This window comes from Chiloscyllium plagiosum, unplaced genomic scaffold (assembly GCF_037043375.1).
Source record: "Chiloscyllium plagiosum isolate Xiang-an unplaced genomic scaffold, Cpla_swu_hap1 HiC_scaffold_2, whole genome shotgun sequence".
Lineage (NCBI taxonomy): Eukaryota > Metazoa > Chordata > Chondrichthyes > Orectolobiformes > Hemiscylliidae > Chiloscyllium > Chiloscyllium plagiosum.
In genome coordinates, this window is record NW_028270140.1 from 81,544,822 (window position 1) to 81,561,205 (window position 16,384).

Below are 16,384 nucleotides of genomic sequence, written 5' to 3' on the forward strand. Positions count from 1 at the left end.
TACTGGGTGAGGTGATCTGTGGATAGGGAACTAGAGGATTAAAAAAAAACACAAATTAAGGAACCTCAATCTGGAATACTCTGAATTTTAGAGCAAATTATGGTAACTGGTGGGAGTTGGAGGGGAGGGTGGAGTTGGCGAGCTAGCTCAAAGAAAATTGATTGGGGACCTGAGCAAGAGGTGTCCTTTGTCAAAATCAAACAGACACTGACCTCTGCACCAGCACTAGGACTCCCTGGCCTGAAAAGGCCCTTTTACCTCTTTTGCAGTGAAGGCAAGAGCAATCAGTCTGCAGGAGTGCTACAGAGACACGGAGACAAGCTCCAGCCTGTGGGATACTACTCAGGCAAAATGGATCCGGTCATGATGGGACAACACTTGTGTGCTTGGGCCACCCAATGTGCTATAGGCACTAATGACATCCTCCCCCTTGACACAACTGGGGAAGATGATATTACGCTCCCAACATAGTATAATCCAGCTATTGGAAGCTGGCAAACTGAGAGGTGTTACGGACAGTCAGTGAGCCAAATGGGAAGCCGTACTGTTGCCAAGACATAAGCATGAGGAAGTTGTTAAAAACAATAGCAAAAACCCAATAAGCTAAGTGAACCAGGAAGGAGACATATGATCGTATCCCCCTCATGGAGCAGGAAGAAGAGAGACAGGGTCGAGTTCAGGAAGAGCCATTAAAGGGGTCAGGAGTGAAATGCATGTTTGTAGATGGGAGGTGGAAGTAGTATGATAGGGTAGTCAATTTGAAAGGATGTCATTCCACCCACTCGCCAAACTAAAAGCATTTACTGCCACCCTCCAGCTCGGAAAAGGACAAATAGTTAACATTTACACAAACAGTAGAAACACCTTTGGTGTGGTCCATGACTACATGCCAGCATGGGGAAGATGATGCTATATTACCTCGAGTGATAGTACAAGTCAATGTAAGGCCCTGGTAGCATTGATTAAAATTAAAGTGCACAAAAAAATCCAAACACCAGAACAAAAGTGAATTGACTAACAGCCAGCCAACCTGACACTCTGTCTCTCTTCTCTCTCCCTCTTGCAGGTTTTATGGGCCCCTCAGCAGGAACAGGATCCTCGACCCCCGGATGGGAGCTGGAATAGATTAAGGTCGCATGTAAATACATGATGCTGTTGCATGGCAACTGTAATTAAGGATATTACTGCTATTAGAGGAAGCATGAAAACATTAATCTTCTGTGGGCTCCTTTCAATTTTGATCCCATCAGAGGCAGACAAGCATGTGGTGAAGCAGGAACTTAATGTTAACATGACTTACTGATTCCATTGCAGCCTTAATGGGTGAGATATACTTAAGGATTAGTCTCCAAAGGCGACTGCAGTTATTAATTTGATGACACACCCTATTGTATTGTTTGTATTGATGATGGTTATTTCCATTGTTGTTTTAATTTTCTGGTGTAAGTTGCGTGCTCTTAAGACACATTATTGTGTGGCTGTCGCTGATTTGCGTCTACATTTGCAATTGTAACAGGCGCTGTCAAATATTATTGGGGTGGAATGTACAGGATGGGCTAAAATTACTGACGATATTCAACAGCTGCATGACCGTGAATGGGCCCTGTGAACGTTCCTGTATGTGCCGAAGTTGGCACACAATGTGTTTTTTCTGTACTTGTTTCTCTGCACTTGCTGTTTGTTACACTATAAAAAGGACAGAGTTTCATTTTGAGTTGTTGGATTTCACCTCAGACCAGGATCATCAATGGTGCCAGGAATGAACCCAAGCCTCCTGTCCAGCCGTCAATCAAGGGGTCTCTGATGGGCAGAAGGGCATGAGGCTGACAGGTTCTTTTTCCTTTCCTTTTCATTCTTTTTATTGACTTAATAAATGTTCATATTTAAGTAAATTTATGTTGTTGAGTCTTGTCTTAAATACATTTAACCAAATTCGAAGAACCATTTGGATTCATTTTGCAATCCAAGACACTCTTGGTCATCTGCAAGTGTTGAAGTGTCAGAATTGAATATCTATCTTATCACTATCAAGGATTCTAATCACTTAGAGCTGTCTGTTAATCTGAACAATTGACAGCTTAAGACCATAAAACATAGGAGCAGAAATTAGGCCATTCTGCTCATCGAGTCTGCTCTGCCATGCAAATAAGGCTGATAAGTTTCTCAACCCAATTCTCCAACTTTTCCCTGTAACTCTTGATCCCCTTGACAATCCAGAACCTATCTATCTCAGTCTTAGATATACTCTGGCTTCCACAATGTTCTCATTGGAATGGATTATGGCGATTGTTTAATTATCTTTGACGTCCATGGAATATTTGCTTTCTAAAAAAAAAACTTTCCTCATAGGATGTTAAATGGATTAAATAAAATCTACAAAGAAGTGGACCAAGTGGTCTTGAGAGGTTGAATGACTTTTTCTATTCTTTACATTCTGACCTAACATGGTGGGAAAATGGAATGATCATCATTTTATGAAAGGAGATCATTTACTCAGGAATCTCCTTTGGACATGTTTATCTTAAGTAATGTACAATAGGATCTTGACCAGATGGGCCAATGGGCTGAGAAGTGGCAGATGGAGTTTAATTCAGATAAATGCGAGATGCTGCATTTTGGGAAAGCAAATCTTAGCAGGACTTATACACTTAATGGTAAGGTCCTAGGGAGTGTTGCTGAACAAAGAGACCTTGGAGTGCAGGTTCAAAGCTCCTTGAAAATGGAGTCACAGATAGAGAGGATATTGAAGAAAGCATTTGGTATGCTATCCTTTATTGGTCAGAATATTGAGTACAGGAGTCAAGAAGTCATTTTGCGGCTGTACAGGACATTGGTTAGGCCACTGGTGGAATATTGTGTGCAATTCTGGTCTCCTTCCTATCGGAAAGATGTTGTGAAACTTGAAAGGGTTCAGAGAAGATTTACAAGGATGTTGCCAGGGTTCGAGGATTTGTGCTATAGGGAGAGACTGAATAGGCTGGGGCTGTTTTCCCTGGAGCGTCGGAGGCTGAGGGGTGACCTTATAGAGGTTTATAAAATTATGAGGGGCATGGAGAGGATAAATAGGCAAAGTCTTTTCCCTGGGGTCAGGAAGTCCAGAACTAGAGGGTATAGGTTTAGGGTGAGAGAGGAAAGATATAAAAGAGATCTAAGGGGCAATGTTTTCACGCAGAGGGTGGTACGGTTATAGAATGAGCTGCCAGATGAAGTGATGGAGGCTGGTACAACCGCAACATTTAAGAGGCATTTGGATGGGTTTATGAATAGAAAGGGTTTGGAGGGATATGGGTTGGATGCTGGCAGGTGGGACTAATTGGGTTGGGATATCTGGTCGGCAAGGACGGGTTGGACCGAAGGGTTTGTTTCCATGCTGTACATCTCTATGATTCTATGACTAGTCCAGTGGAAAAAAATCAACTTCAGAAAATTGCTATTTGATGACTACAATGTTCAGCCTGGTCTAATGTTATGGACTAGACTAGACCACTCAAAATGTTCTTAAGCAGGTAGTCCTAGACGCAACTTTGCAATTTGTTTCGGTTAAGTGTGCAGTGAAAATTACCCAGATTAAAATAGCTAGGTTAACTACTTGATTTTAAAACATACAAAAATGTATTCGCAAAATTACACAAAATTACAGAACTCAGCCTATGCAAGTAGACTTAATTATGCTGCTCATCTCAGGTCAGCTAGAGAGCTGACTACTCCCCTCTCTTTATACAGGTCACTCCTATCAACAAAAGGCCTCTCAAAATCTTTTTCATCTCCGTAGCAAACCAGACTAATTGGAGACGGCCCAGTTTATTGCCCCTCTGAAAAAAAACCAAGGCCAGAATCTCCTTGAGCGAAGGAAAAGCTTTTAGAAAAAAAAGGACAAGCTTTGTGACACCTCTCCCCTTTAAAAAAAAGAAACATGAATATCAAAAGATGGCTTTATTTTTAACCCTTCAAAACGCGGTTAGTAGTCTAAACACATATACACACTATGCTAACTATAAAAATGCAAACATACACAACCACATGCAAATTCAGGCCATGGCACACCCACCACTGAAAGCCTCCGTATCATATTTGAGTCTCAATAATGCATTGGCAATCACGTTTTCGCGACGTGCCACATGCACAATTGTCAAATTGAATGGCTGCAACAACAAACTCCATCTAAACAGTCTGGCATTTTTGTCCTTAAATATTTCCAGAAATGTCAATGGGTTCTGATCAGTTTTTTTAGGATTGCCTCAGATGCATTGCTGGTAATATAAACACTGAAATGTTGTAATGCCAACACCAAGCTTAAAGCCTTTTTCTCCATCTTTGAATATTTCTGTTGATGAACATTCAACTTCCTGCAAAAAATACCCGATGGGTCTTTCTATTCCCTCATCATCCTCCTGCAGGAGCACTGCACAGACACCCACATCACTGGCATCGATAGCCACCTTGAAAGGTTTCGTGTAATCTGGTGTGGCTAATACTGGGGCAGTGGTTAACACAGTTTTTAGGCTGTCAAATACCTTTTGACAGTCCACTGTCCACTGAAACTTCTTGCCCTTTTTTAATAATTCAGTGAGTGGAGCAGCCACACTGCTAAATTTCAGTACAAACTTTCGGTAAAATCCACTCAACCTCAGGAACTGTAGTACCTTTTTTTTGTCGATGGTGTGGAAAATTCCCCAATTACTTTTGTTTTCACATCTCATGAGGCCATTTATCCATGTTCAATAATATGGCCCAGGAAGGTGACATGGGCTTTGGCAAATCCACGTTTAGCTCGGTTTAGCACCAAGCCTGCCTTCTGAAGTCGATTGAACAAGTCCAATAAATGCTGTAAATGTTCCTTCCATGAGTGACTAAAAATCACCAGGTCATCAATATACGCCACACAGTTGGGTAATCTGGCAATGACCTTATTAGTCAGTCTCTGAAATGTGGCTGGAGCGTTTTTCATACCAAATGGTATGACTTTGAACTGATTTAGGCAAAAGTGAGGACTGCAAATGCTGGAAACCAGAGTCTAGATTAGAGTGGTGCTGGAAAAACACAGCAGGTCAGACAGCATCCGAGAAGCAAGAAAATCGACGTTTCAGGCAAAAGCTCTTATGGGCTTTCCTGATGAAGGGCTTTTGCCTGAAACGTCGATTTTCTTGCTCCTCAGATGCTGTCTGACCTGCTATGTTTTTCCAGCACCACTTTAATCTAGACTTTGAACTGATTTAGTCCATTTGGCATTACAAAAGCCAAAATTACCTTTGCTTTCTCTGACAGAGGTACTTGCCAGTAGCCCCTGAGCAATTCCAACTTAGAAATGTAAGTTGCTTGTCCCACATTTTCAACACAGTCCTCCAACCGTGGAATTGGAAATGCATCAGTCTTTGTAATGGTGTTAACTTTGCGATAGTCCACACATAACAGTTGGGTGCCATCTGGCTTTGGCACCATGACTATGGGTGAGCTGCAGTCACTGTAACTCACTTCGATTATGCCATCTTGGAGCATGCGCTCTATCTTCTTCTAAACCTGTGTCAACTTTTGAGGGTCATGCCTATAATGATGTTGCTTAATCAGAACAGCATCTCCTATATCGACATCATACACAATTAGGTTGGTACTTCCCAGCTTATTTCTGCATATCTCCCCATTTGATTGTAATAAATCTTTCAATTTTCTTATGGAAGGTAACTTAATAATTTATCCCAATTTTTGACAACTTCCTCATTGTCCAATTTGATTTGAGGAATGTCCAATTCAGAATCCTCTGAACATGGTTCTTCCTTCTATGCTGTAGTCATTAACACCATCTCCTCTTGCTTTCCTTCCCTATCAAAATACATTTTGAGCATATTCACATGACACACTCTGTGAGATTTCTTCCTGTCTGGAGTCCTTATCAAGTAGTTCACCTCACTCAATTTCCTCTCAATATGATATGGCCCACTACATCCTGCTTTTAAAGGCTCACCTGTTACTGAAAGTAACACCAATGCCTTATCCCCAATTGCAAAGTCGCAAATTTGTGATTTATTATCCGCTTCTTGTTTCATTGTATGCTGTGATACTTTTAAATGCTGTCTAGCCAACTCTCCAGCTCTATTTAATCGTTCTCTAAAATTTGGCACATTGTCCAAATGGGTGGTCTCTGAATTCTGACTTATTAATTTCTCCTTAAGCAATTTTAACGGTTCTCTTACTTCATGCCAAAAACTTAATTCAAATGGACTGAATTTGGTTGATTCATTCGGTGTATCTCTGATCGCAAAAAGTACAAATGTAACTCCCTTATCCCAATCATCTGGATAATCCTGACCATAAGCCCTCAACATGGTCTTCAGTGTTTGATGCCATCTCTCCAGTGTTCCCTGCGATTCCAGATGGCACGCAGTAGATTTGAATTGCTTTATTCCCAAGTTATCCATAAGCTTCTTGAATAGTTTGGATGTGAAGTTTGATCCTTGATTTGACTGAATCTCTATTGGTAGTCCATATCTCGTAAAAGATTTAAGTAATTCTTCTACAACCCTTTTCGCTGTGATGTTCGGCAATGAGATTGCCTCTGGAAATCTAGTCGACACATCCATTATTGTGAATAAATACTTATTCCCACTTTTTGTTTGAGGTAGGGGACCTATGCAATCAATCAAGGCTCTTGTGAAAGGTTCCTCAAATGCTGGAATAGGGATTAAAGGTGCAGGTTTTATTACTGCCTGTGGCGTTCCGATTAGCTGACATGTATGACACATCTATCAAAATTCAACTACATCTTTTGTGTAGTCCAGGTGAGTAAAAATGTCTTTGTATTTTAGCCTGTGTTTTCCTCGCCCATAAATGACCTCCAAGTGGTAGCTCATGCGACACTCGCAGCACATCCTTTCTATTTTCTACTGGCAAAACAATTTAATGAGTCTCTGTCCATTTTTCATCTGCTTGAATGTGTGATGGTCTCCATTTCCTCATTAAGACATCATTTGTTAAGTAATAACACACAGGAATGCATTCACTTTCTTTCTTTGTAAATGCCTTTTGATATAACTGTTTTAACTCCTCATTTTTCTGCTGTAATTCACTCATTGTAGCAGAGCTAAAAATACTTGCATATTTACCTATTTGCTCCTTCTCTGTCCCACTTAGCTGATCAAAAAATGTCTAGGATAACACTATGTCAGCTTCCTTATCTGTGCCTTTTGATTTCTCCTGCTTCAGCTTGTGCCTCTGTGATCCTGTGATCACACAATCAGGAAAATTCCTGGATAAACATTCTCTAGATCTTCAGTTGCCTGTTTCTCCGCTGGCTTTTAACCAGAGTAGACAGCATGTCCTTCTGCAAATCAGCTATATCATTTGCAAGGATAGTTGTATCCCTGGAGCTGAAAGTTTGTTCAGTATACTCCTACCACAAATTCTTCACTTTTCTCTGGACTCTCTAGCCTCACTTTACATAATTGAGCGTTTTTAGTCTCACCATGAATTCCTGTTACCAGTACTTTTTCTGGCAATAGTCTCTCAGGAGTGTATATCTCCTCATCCTTCAGCATTACAGATTGAGAGGATTAATATTGTAACCTCCTTACCCACTGCTCCAGGCCTATGTGAATAAACTTTATATATTTTTTAAGCAGATCTGGCACTTCCACCTTAATAAACCTCTGATCATTTGTACACTCTGAGGCAGTTGTCTAACTTCCTTTATGCTTTTTGTTACGTGTCCAACAAAACTTCCAAGCTTGCCTGGTTTTCCTACATCTGGCTTTCTCCTAGCCCACCAACACTGTGATTTCATGTGGCTCACTTTATTACAATTAAAACACTGGAGGCTTTTAACTTCTTTGTCCCTCTCAAGCATTTTTTTTTACCCAGTGGTAAGTTATCCTTATGATCTTCACTGAGATCTACCTTTCCCTTTCCACGTGAGGATTTCTCTTTGCCCCATGGACTGAAATTGATTCTGGAAGCCAAACTGTGTTTTATGGACCAGCACATAATCATCAGCCACTTCAGTTGCTAACCTTGGTGTTTTAACTCTCTTCTCTTTCTCATGAGTTCACACGACGTCTCACTGAGTCTACCCTCAGCCTTTATCTCCAGCCTTTTAAGCTGACTTTCTTTTTCAAGCGCCAGTTTTTGAAGTTCGAAAGCTCTCTCTTTTTCTTCCTCTGCTCTCTCCTTTTCTCTCTCTTCTGCTTCTAATCATAACTCAAACTGCTCATTTCTGCTGCCCTTTCCTTATCTCTCGCTTCTAACTCAAGCTACTTCATTTGCAATTGAATTCTTGCCATCTCTATAGACTCTAATGGTTTCTCTCACAAGTTTAAATGCTGAGCTACTGCTGTAGTTATCCACCCTTTCCTCACAGAAGCAGGCAGTTCTAATTCCAGCTTCTCTGCTAATTCTTGCAACTTGGTCTTATTCATTTGCTGCAAAATTTCCAGCAAGTGGTAGTTGTTATTAGTAATAACATTAGCATGGTATTAGTAATAACATTAGTAATGTTATTAGTAATAACATTAGATGGTATTAGTAATAACATTAGCAAATTTGCTGATGATACTAAGCTGGGTGGCAGGGTGAAATGTGATGAGGATGTTAGGAGATTACAGGGTGACCTGGACAAGTTAGGTGAGTGGTCAGATGCATGGCAGATGCAGTTTAATGTGGATAAATGTATGGTTATCCACTTTGGTGGCAAGAAAAGGAAGGCAGATTACTACCTAAATGGAATCAATTTAGGTAAAGGGGCATTACAGAGAGATCTGGGTGTTCTTGTACACCAGTCAATGAAGGTAAGCATGCAGGTACAGCAGGTAGTGAAGAAGGCTAATAGCATGCTGGCCTTCATAACAAGATGGATTGAGTATAGAAGCAAAGAGGTTCTTCTGCAGCTGTAAAGGGCCCTGGTGAGACCACACCTGGAGTACTGTGTGTAGTTCTGTTCTCCAAATTTGAGGAAAGACATTCTGGCCTATTGAGGGAGTGTAGCGTAGGTTCACGAGGTCAATTCCTGGAATGGCGGGATTACCTTACACTGAAAGACTGGAGCGACTGGGCTTGTATACCCTTGAGTTTAGAAGACTGAGAGGGGATCTGATTGAAACATATAAGATTATTAAAGGATTGGACACTCTGGAGGCAGGAAACATGTTTCCGCTGATGGGTGAGTGCCGAACCAGAGGACACAGCTTAAATATACGGGGTAGACCATTTAGGACAGAGATGAGGAGAAACTTCTTCACCCAGAGAGTGGTGGCTGTGTGGAATGCTCTGCCCCAGAGGGCAGTGGAGGCCCAGTCTCTGGATTCATTTAAGAAAGAGTTGGATAGAGCTCTCAAGGATTGTGGAATCAAGGGTTATGGAGATAAGGCAGGAACAGGATACTGATTAAGGATGATCAGCCATGATCATATTGAACGGTGGTGCAGGCTCGAAGGGCTGAATGGCCTACTCCTGCACCTATTGTCTATTGTCACCGCAGCCACATCCAGAAAACTTTTGGTGACTGAAAGAGCCATTCCTATCCCAAGCTTTGTCTACCCAACCGACCCCAAACCTGAAATACAGACACTAGCACCTACCACTCATTGTTTAAAATCCTGCAAAGAGCCCCCAGTCTGATATGGACTAGGTGAAACCACTTGAAACATTCCTAAGCAGGCAGCCCTAGACCTATCCTGCAATTTGTTTCGGTAAGTGTGCAGTGAAAACTACCCGGAGTAAGATAGCTAGGTTGGCTGCTCGATTTTAAAACAGATAAAAATTTATTCACAAAATTACACAATGAAACACAAAGAACAGAATAAAGAATCTCTACCGAACTCAGCCTATCCAACTGGACTTAATGATACTGTTCTGAATAAACACCACAGTCTGAATAAGCAAACTCCTTTTAAAAACCAGTATAAATAGAACACATGCTTAAACGTTGAAGTTGAAGAGCAGAAACGAGAGAGAGTTTCCACACAGCTCCCAGTTGAACTTCCCAGTTCAAGACTCAACTAAAACTGCTCATCTCTAGTCAGTTAGAGAGCTGACCACTCCCCTCTCTTTATACAGGTCGCTTCTAAAAATGACCACTTTGGCCTGAAGTCTCATCTGTTTACATATCAACAAAAGGCCTCTCAAAATCCTTTTCATCTCTGTACCAAACCAGACTGATCTGAGATGGCCCGGTTTATTGCCCCTCTGAAAAAAAAACCAAGGGCAGAGTCTCCTTGAGCCAAGGAACAGATTTTAGAAAAAAAGGGACTAGCTTTGTGACACTAAGCATTGTGTAACATACATGGAAAATGATCAAAAGATATTGGCGTTACATACTTTATTCCCAACATCGAATTGTCATGGATGAAGATCATGACATATCATCAGATCTGTTTTATTTTATACAAAAATAACTGCTAACATTTTTGTAGACCTATTGTCTTTTTGAACCATTTAGCTGTCACTGCAGTGTGATATGATGCATTTCTATTCTTACATCTACTGCTGTCAATTTTCAGTTGAACCCATTTTTCGTTTCATGAAGGCACTTTACTGCCTGTAGTCAATTCTCCCGAATGTCAGTTCTCTGCTAGGTTCATCGCTGTGCCAAACATTCTTTTTCCAATCAAACCGTAAAATCCAACTGAAGATTAAATGGTCTTCTTCCTCAACATGTCTGCATGTGGGAGCTAGCAGAATGCTGTCTTAGACTGTTATTCAACTAGCAAGATTAAATAACTACTGAAAAAAATGTAACAAGTATTGAAACATTATGGAACTTATTGTGAGGCTTTGTTGCAGCATACTGATAAGAACATTAGTGTGAAATTAATTTGCGTGTTGTTTTAATATTAGTCTGTTTAAAATAAATGGATTAATATCTAATACAAAAACTTGAACCAAGGACTTTTATGCAAATATTTTAACCAGTGGGCAATCAGAGAGAGTAACTCTCTAATAGCAGACCTGTTTCACAATATAACTAGTAATAAAGCTGTTTACAGATTAATTAATCCTAGTGTTGTGGTTAATTGACTGAAATCCCAGTATTATAACTCCCTTCAACGTGCGCAATTTGAGCATTGAGTGTCACTGAGGGTGAGAACTAAACAGTGCCTAGAAACATGGAAACTCAGATTAGGAGAAGTCTATTTGGCCCTTTGAGCCTGCTTCACCACTCAATAAAAGCATTCCTGAAATTCTATCCCAATGCCATATTCCCATTTTATCCCCATACCCCTCAATGCCTTTAGAAGGACATGGAAAATATAGAATGTAGGGAAATAGATGGTGACATCTTGAAAAATATCCATATTACAGAGGAGAAAGTATTTGATGTCTTGAAACGCATAAAAATGGATAAGTCCCCAGGACCTGATCAGGTGTACGCTAAAATTCTGTGGGAAGCTAGAGAAGTGATTGTTGGACCCCTTGCTGATGTATTTGTATCATCGATAGTCACAGGTGAGGTGCCAGAAGACTGGAGGTTGGCTAATGTGGTACCGTTATTTAAGAAAGGTGGTAAGGACAAGCCAGAGAAGTATAGACTGATGAGCCTGATGTCAGTGGTGGGCAAGTTATTGGAGGGAATCCTGAGGGACAGGATTTGCACGTATTTGGAAAGGCAAGGACTGATTAGGGATAGTCAACATCGCTTTGTGAGTGGGAAATAATGTCTCACAAACGTGATTGAGCTTTTTGAAGAAATAACAAAGAGGATTGATGAGGGCAGAGCAGGGGACGAGATCTATATGGACTTCAGTGAGGCGTTTGACAAGGTTCCCCATGGGAGACTGGTTAGCAAGGTTAGATCTCATGAAATTCAGGGAGAACTAGCCATTTAGATAGAGAACTGGCTCAAAAGTAGAAGACAGAGGGTAGTGGTGGAGGGTTGTTTTTCAGACTGGAGGCCTGTGACCAGTGGTGTGCCACAAGAATCAGTCTCGGTCCACTAATTTTTGTCATTTACATGGATGATTTGGATATGAACATAGGAGGTATAGTTAGTAAGTTTGTTGATGACACCAAAATTGGAGGTGTAGTGGACAGTGAAGAAGGTTACCTCAGATTACAATGGGATCTTGATCAGATGGGCCAATGGGTTGAGGAGTGACAGATGGAGTTTAATTTAGATAAATGTGAGGTGCTGCCTTTTGCGAAAGCAAATCTTAGCAGGACTTATAAACTCAATTGTAAGGTCGTAGGGAGTGTTGCTGAACAAAGAGACCTTGGAGTGTAGGTTAATAGTTCCTTGAAAGTAGAATTTCAGGTAGATAGGATAGTGAAGAAGGTGTTTGGTATGCTTTTCTTTAATGGTCAGAGCATTGAGTATAGGAGTTGGGAGGTCATGTTGCGTCTGTACAGGATGTTGGTAAGGACACTTTTGGAATATTGCATGCAATTCTGGTCTCCTTCCTATCGGAAGGATGTTGTGAAACTTGAAAGGGTTCAGAAAAGATTTACAAGGATGTTGCTAGGGTTGGAGGATTTGAGCTATAGGGAGAGGTTGAATAGGCTGGGGCCATTTTCCCTGGAGTATTGAAGGTTGAGGGGTGACCTTATAGAGGTTTATAAGATCATGAGGCGCATGGATAAGATGAATAGACTAAGTCTTTTCCCTGGAGTGGGGGAGTCCAGAACTAGAGGGCATAGGTTTAGGGTGAGAGGGGAAAGATACAATAGAGACCAATGGGGCAACTTTTCCATGTGGAGAGTGGTGTGTATATGGAATGAGTTGCCAGAGGAAGTGGTGGAGGCTGGTACAATTGCAACATTTAAAAGGCATTTGAATGGGTATATGAATAGGAGGGGTTTGGAGGGATATGGATCGGATGCTAGCAGGTGGGACTAGATTGGGTTGGGATGTTTGGTCGGCATGGATGAGTTGGACAGAAGAGTCTGTTTGCGTGCTGTACATTTCTATGACTCTATATAAAGACTCCACAGCATTCTATGTTTGGCTATTCTACCGGTTTTCTCTCCTTTGAGTGAAAAAGACCTTTCCTCGTCTCAATCCTCAATGGTCACCTCATTGCCTCAGTCTGTTTCCCCGGATCTAGACTTCCCAACTCATGAAAACATCCTCCCTGCATCTAGTTTGACCAGTCCTGACAGAATTTTATGTTTCAATTAGATCCTGTGTCATCCTTCCAAACTCTCATGAGTACACTAGCTAAACTCTTATAGGATAGTCCTGCCATCCATTGCAGCCTAGTGAATCTCCATTTCACATGTGGCAAGTATAGGTTTTCTTATGGAGAGAGACAAAAACTGTTCACAATACTGCAGGTGTGGACTCACCAAGACCCTGTATAACCACAGTATGACATTCCTAATTCTGAACTCTGTTCAGCACAAGGGGCCTGAGTTGAATTCCAGTCTTGGGTGACTGTGTGGGGTTTGCACACTCTCCCTGTGTTTACATGGGTTTCCACTGGGTGTTCTGGTTTTCCTCCCACAGTCCAAAGATGTGCAGGTTAAGTAGATTGGCCATGCACAATTGTCCGTAGTGTCCTCAGATGTATAGGTTATGTGGATTAACCATGGGAAGTACATGGTTACAGGGTTAGGGCGGGGAGGGGGTGGTCTAGTGGGATACTCTGTGGACGTTCAGTGTGGACTTGATGGGCAGAATGGCCTGTTTCCACATTGTAGGGATTCTATGAAACTCAAATCCTCTTGCCATTAAGGCCAACGTAGTATTTCTTGTTGCACCTGATTTCTTACCTTCATTGATTGATGTATAAGGAACCCAGATCCCTTTCCACATCCACACTTCTCAATATATCACCATATATCTAATACTGAAGTGTATAACTTCACATTTAGTCATATTCTGTTGTAGCTGTCCTGTGTTGGCCCACTCACTCAACTTGTCTAAAACACCATGAGGCCTTCTTGCATCCTCCCAATTACTTATAACTCACTCTGTTTTATATCATCAGCAAACTTGCAAATGTTGCATTTGATTCTCTTATTGAAGTAATTTATACATATCATGAATAGTTGGGACCCATGCGTTGGTCCTTGTGGTACTTTATTAGTCAATGCCTGCCACTGAGAGAAAAAAAGCATTTATTCCCATTCTCCGTTTCATATTTGTTCAACCATGCCAATATATTACTCCCAAGCTGTGCGCTTTAATTTGTCTGACTAACCTCTTACAAGACATGGCCATTTGATTGTAGCACACACGTTTCCTGCATTAATATACACTTGTAATGCCAAGGCACACAAGGCGATGGGCCACATCCTGCAAACTGGGTTTAGAATAGTTCTGTGGTTGGTTTTGACCTGCTCAGACTCGATGGGCTGAAGGACATGTTTTCTGTGCTGTGGACCTCTATCATTCAATGACGTGGTTAAGAAGGTATATGGATTATTATCCTTTATTACAAGAGCAAAAAAGTTATGCTGACAGATGGAGCTGTATAAACTGCTAGTACATGCTGTAGGTGTGACATAGACGATTGAGATTGGTGCGGTGGGACAGGCATGAGATTTTATCCCTAGGATATAAATCCAATGTAAAGGGAAGCAAGAAGTGACTTCTCTGGCTTTAAGAGGTCAGTACAAAATAGGTAATATGATGTTCTTCTGAGTTTGGGCTGAGGCACATTTTTATATAACCAACAGCAAATACTGAGGTGGAAATTCCTTATAATAATGAAGCCTGAAATAAGCAAAGTTGAATACTTAAATAAATAAAATTCTTAAGTTTGATCAGCACAAGGGGTTTGTTAAAAGAGAAAAAAAATTTAAAATTCAGAGCAAAGTCCCTGTTAGCTCAATTAATAAAACAAAAATACATTCTAACCGCGAAGTGCAAACTATTGGCCCATACAGTATTAAACACTCAGATCTGAGGTTGCACCAAAAGCATATTAATTGGCTTCAGTGACCCAATCCAAAGATAGTTATTTGAGAAGGTACTGAATAACCAAAAGTGTGCATGAAATTTTAGCAGAACATCAATCAATGTCATTATCGTTTAGATAGCAGAATAAGAAATGAATTGTTCACAGCTCCAAACATTCCCAAGTACTTTATAACCAATGAAATAACTTTGAAGTATTGTCATGTAACGTAGAAAATATAGCAGCCACTTTTCACACACAAACAGTAATGTGATGATAACCATAAAATGTGCAATAGTGATGTTGTTTAAGGAATAAAGAATTCATTTGGGGAGATAAAACTAAATTAAAAACATGAATTACAAATGTTGAACTGAATTGAGGAAAGAGCTTGGAATTTAAGATTCCAACAATGCTAGTAATCCCAAAATGCTGGTAATTAGGGAGGTGATGGCCTGGTGATATTATCACTAAACCTTTTGAGACAAGAGTGTTGAGCTGGAAAAGCACAGCTGGTCAGGCAGCATCCGAGGAGCAGGGGAATCGACATTTCGGGCATAAGTACTTCATCGGGCATAAGCACTAAAAAAAACTACTTAGTGTTCTTGTTTTGGAGACTAAGTGTAGAGTTATGCAGCGCAGGCAGTGGAGTGGAATGTTCCTCCTGCAGGATGTTTGAGGTAGGAGTGACCACCGATGCTCCTGCTGACTTCATCTGCAGGAAGTGCAGCCAGCTCCAGCTCCTCACAGACCGCGTTAGGAAACTAGAGCTGGAGTTGGATGAACTGAGAATTATTCGAGAGGCTGAGAGGGTGATAGATAGAAGCTACAGGGACATAGTTACACCAGAGAATAGAGGTAGCTGGGTAACAGTTAGAGGTGGGAATGGGGGGAAACAGGCAGTGCAGGGATCCCCTGTGGTCGTTCCCCTCAACAATAAGTGTACCGCTTTGGATACTGTTGGGGGGGGGGCGGGGGGGGGGCAGCCTAGCAGGGGTAAGCTGCAGTGACCGGGTCTCTGGCACGAGGTCTGGCTCTGAGGGTCAGAAGGGAAAGGGGGAGAGGAGGAGAGCGCTAGTTATAGGAGACTCTATAGTTAGAGGGACAGACAGGCAGTTCTATGGACATGGGCAAGACTCTCGGTTGGTTTGTTGCCTCCCGGGTGCCAGGGTCCGAGACGTCTCGGACCGTGTCTTCAGAATCCTTAAGGGGGAGGGTGTGCAGCCAGAAGTCGTGGTGCACATTGGCACCAACGACGTAGGTAGGAAGAGGGGCGGGGAGGTCATTCAGGAGCTCAGGGAGTTAGGCTGGAAGCTAAAAGCTAGGACGGACAGAGTCGTCATCTCTGGGTTGTTGCCGGTGCCATGTGACGGTGAGGCAAGGAATAGGGAGAGAGTGCAGTTGAACACACGTGGCTGCAAGGATGGTGTAGGAGGGAGGGCTTCAGGTATTTGGACAATTGGACTGCATTCTGGGGAAGGTGGGACCTGTATAAGCAGGACGGGTTGCATCTGAACCAGAAGGGCACCAATATCCTGGGGGGTAGGTTTGCTAGCACTCTT

The 16,384-nt window shown here is 41.7% G+C and overlaps 1 long non-coding RNA gene across 1 annotated transcript in view; it reads right to left on the minus strand.

Annotated features, from left to right (window-relative positions):
- Positions 1 to 1,070: 1,070 nt before the first annotated feature.
- The window catches only part of LOC148151927 (uncharacterized), a 33,712-nt gene continuing 18,398 nt past the window's right edge, over positions 1,071 to 16,384 (minus strand). The window contains exon 3 of the long non-coding RNA XR_015759123.1: positions 1,071 to 1,116. This is a non-coding gene — a long non-coding RNA (uncharacterized LOC148151927). The remainder of the gene's footprint in view (positions 1,117 to 16,384) is intronic.